The sequence below is a fragment of the Pseudoliparis swirei genome, chromosome 18, assembly GCF_029220125.1.
Source record: "Pseudoliparis swirei isolate HS2019 ecotype Mariana Trench chromosome 18, NWPU_hadal_v1, whole genome shotgun sequence".
In the NCBI taxonomy this organism is placed as follows: Eukaryota; Metazoa; Chordata; class Actinopteri; order Perciformes; family Liparidae; genus Pseudoliparis; species Pseudoliparis swirei.
The window spans coordinates 19139896-19144109 of record NC_079405.1 but is presented as its reverse complement, the minus strand read 5'-3'; positions in this window follow the sequence as shown (position 1 = coordinate 19144109).

Genomic DNA, 4214 nt, shown 5'->3' with positions numbered 1-4214 from the left:
TAAAAAGAGGAGTTTCTAGGGTGTTGCTGGAGCCCGCCATTCTGCTTTCTGGTTAAATAATCAAACATAAAGACTCCCATTCTAAGCGTGGCTCACATTTAAGGAGCTAGGCTAACAAAACTACACGGCTCCTTGAATAATTATAGACGATCACCAATCAAGGCTTTGTAGGTTAAGAGAAGAATTTTAAAAGTGATTCTTATTTTAAAGAAAGAAGAATTGAGAAAGGAGCAGGCTAAGTGGTTTCTGATTTTAGAGTGAGGTGCAGAGAGAGGGATTTCTCTTTTCACTGGAGTTTTTCTCTTTCAGGTGTTAACAGATGGATCAACTGGAGGGACCTAAGATTTATTAGAGCAGCCTGGATCCAAAACCACAGACCTAGATCCATTATCAAGTAACGCTTTTCTCTTTTTTTTCTGCATCTTTTGAAGAATGCTGATTTTTTTGAAGAATTTTGCTTTAAATGAAAGAAGTCCCTTTTGCTGATTTTTACGGGAGTTAAGATTAAAGTCCCAGTCAAAACAGAGGCCCAGATCACTACATACATTCAATCCACAGAAAGATGATTGCCAGATCAGGATCACCAGATAATTGATAATGGGAGGTTGAGGATAATGGGAGGTTGAGGGGGTTAGTTGAGTTCCAGGTTTTGTGGGTAACTTATGTCTATTTTCCATGTTTTTATTTTTTTATGTTTATTGACAATTTTTTTGTTTCTTGCTCTTCTTTAGTTGAAATGGACAACAGTGTCATGTTCGATAGTCATGAAAGTTTATGGAAATATTAAGAAAAATACTGTATAAAGGTAAATAATATTGGTAAATAAGAACCTGTATAACTCATTGTTTGGAACTCCGTGATTAACGCTAGTGGTTAAACACAAATAATCTTTACAAATACAAACTGAAATGATTTGAATAAATAGAAATGCAAATACATACTGTGCCGCCTGCCAATCCCATAGATGCTGCCAGACTCTGGTCAACGATAATGATGTCGGGTCTAAGGGCAAACAAGTCCCAGGTCTAACAAGACCAGGACAGTCTGCAGCCATATCTGCAAATTGCACCATTTATTGTATTTTATGGTGTGCAGGTGGTGTTGTGAAATTTTTTAAAAATGATTGAAATTTATGAAAAAAATTAAAATGCTGAAAGAAGTCGCACAACTGATCTCAAGGACTTTCTCAAGGAGGAGAGAGGGAGTTAGGTTAGTAAGATCGGGTCTGTAGTTAGCCAGAGGATCTGGAGAGGTTTAATAACAGCCACCTTGAAGGAACCCTTGAAGTGTGGCCTGTTAGGCCTGTTATTAGACACATACAGATAATCTCTAAGAGAGAGCCGCCATCCAAAATTAAACTAAGCAGCCGCGGCAAATGGGATGGGGTAGAGAGACAGAGGTAGAAAGAAAGTAGAAAAATTGAAAATAAATTGTTCACGTGATAGGAGAAAAAACAAAAAAATACCAGGCATACAGCGGTGTTCAGGGTTTCCAGCCATTTGGATTGGCACTGGTTGGCACTGGCAGATTTATTAATCTTGTCCCTAATAATAAAATCTTTAAAATCTTTTCATTAGTCAATAAAGTAAGTCACTACACTTATAGTAGAATGCTCGCCACAGAGCTGTGACTCTCTCTGTCAGCCTGTACAGTGCTGAAGAGAACCCTGGGTTTTTTTTTTTTTTTTTATTATTGATGAGTAATAGGCTGCCTGCACGGACGGAGGGCCTCTTCTTATTTAAGACTAGACTATCTCGCCAAACTAAGCGGGATTCTTCGAGATTAGTTGAGATGCAACAGATCTTTCAAGGATTTTGAACAGGGAGGGGAGGTTGGAGATGGGGCGGTAGTTGTTGGGGATGTCGGGCTCAAGACCAAGTTATTTTCAGCACAGGGGTGGCAGCAGCGAGCTTAAGTATGGGGGTTATGAGACCAGAGGACAGTGAGGAGTTTGTGATGAGGGGAAAGTGAGGGGAGGCAGGCCTTGACTAAGGAAGAGGGGAGGGGGTTGAGGGCACAGGTGGAGGTCTTCATGCTGGAGACTATGGAGGAGAGGTCCGATTCAGTGATTGAACTGAAGGATGAGAGTGAGTGGATTGGAGGTGGGGGAGGGGTAGTGGAGGGGGAGGAGGCAGCCAGCTGGTTGAGTATTTGGATTATTTAGTCGTTGAAGGATAAAAATGAGTTTCATTTGCTGGTGGTGAAGGAGGTGGAGATGGTGTCCATGGGTTTGAGCAGTATGTTGATGGTGAACAGCGTGTAGGGGTTGTTGGAGCCAGATTGGATGATGGAGGAGTAGTGAAAGGAGCGAGCAGCGTTGAGGGCATCTTTGTTGTTGGTGGTATTCGTAGGCATCAAGGTGGAAAGTAAGTCCAGTTTTCTTTGTAAGGTCTTCCAATCGATGGCCCTGCACTTTGAAGTGGCGAAGTTGAAGTAGTTGACGATTTCCAGGAGTTCTGTGGAGCTTGTGGAGTCAGATGAGTCGACATGTATGTTGAAGTCACACAGAATGGATGGACGGATGGCGCTGAGCCAGGTAGCGCGCTCGTGCAGGTTGTCGTGGTGGTAACGTACAGGTGATATGCTCGGCTGATCAGAGCCAGGCAACTTGGATTAATCCAGTGGTGTTTGTTTATTTAATGGAAATCTGTATGTTAATTTGCTGATTTACAAGAGGTTTACATGGACTGAGATCGGGTGGATAATGAAACTGCCCTGGTGAATTTGAGCTTTTCTGCCATTTATATCTGACTTTATCAGCTTCCTTTGGGGTCACCTGAAGTGATAATGAGAGATTTATCAGAAAGAATGCCTGATATTGAGGATATTTTTATAAAATGATCCATGTTTTCTGGAGAAATTAAAAAACAAAAGTTAATGCAGCCTAGAGTGAGTTTAACCACGGCTGCTCCATCAAATAAACACACATTTAGAGAAAATAAAACAGGCCCAGGTGACGGCACCTTAATAAATGACCAAAACCAGAAAACAAACTTTACTATGTAACAGCCATACCTGCAAACTCATGAGAGGTGAAAAAGGTGAGACCCCGAGGGGGAGGGGGGGGTGCAACATTTTAAGAACAATAGTTCCTCCGCTCTGACTAAGTCAGTGCTCGGGCCCTAATAATAATAATAAATATACAATGTCATTTTATACAGTATAATATGGTTAAAGTCATTCATGAATCAACTTCCCTTTTTTTGGCCTGAATAAGTCCTTCAAGGACTTGTGTGTGCTGCTTAGCCATGAACTTTTTCCTTGAGTCTGTTCTCCCTCTACATGGTTGTCACGATCTTTGATATGATACCTGCCATAAATATCATGATACCACGATACCAGAAATCGATACAATATCAGAAATAGGATCTGATACTGTGGAGATGGTGGGGGACGGGAGGATGATGGCAAAGCTATCGTCCCTGATGAACCACACCTCCCACCCCATGCAAAACACTAGCAGCTTTGCATAGCTCCTTCAGCCACCGGCTGATTGATCTCTGGTGTCTCAGGGAGAGGTACCACAAGTCCTTCCTTCCCGCTGCTGCCAGGCTGCACAATAAACTGCAGTAGATCGCTGGAGATCTTGGCACACTTTATTTTCCTGGACACTTTAACCTGCTGGAAATTCAATTTGGTCACTGCCTTGTTTATAGATTTAATTTCCTCTGTATATTTAGTATTTAGTATTGTTAGTATTGCCAATCAGCCAGAGCAGCTGGGGCTCCATCCGGCGTAACCTACTCCCCCTCCCCCCATGAGCACGGGTGCGGAAGAGAGGCTCTCTGGGACTGGGCTCAGGACTATGGGGCTCTGGGGGACCGGGATCAGGAGGAGGGGCTCTGGGGGAGGGGGCTGGGGAGCTGGAACCAGCCGGGACGGGGAAAGGGGAACTGGGACCGGCCGGGATGGAGACGGGGCAGGAGTAACTGAAGCCAGCGACTGGAGACTGAGAACCTGGGTCGGCCTTTGCGCCGACGGGGAGCCTGGGTCGACCTTCGCGCCGACGGGTCGCATGGCCGCAGCGCCGACAGGTCACGGGTCGCAAGGGTCGGCCTTTGCGCCAACGGGTCACCGGGAGCTGGAACCAGCCGGGACGGGGAAAGGGGAACTGGGACCGGCCGGGATGGAGACGGGGCAGGAGTAACTGAAGCCGGCGACTGGACACGGGGAACCTGGGTCGGCCTTCGCGCCGCCGGGTCACAGGGACAGGA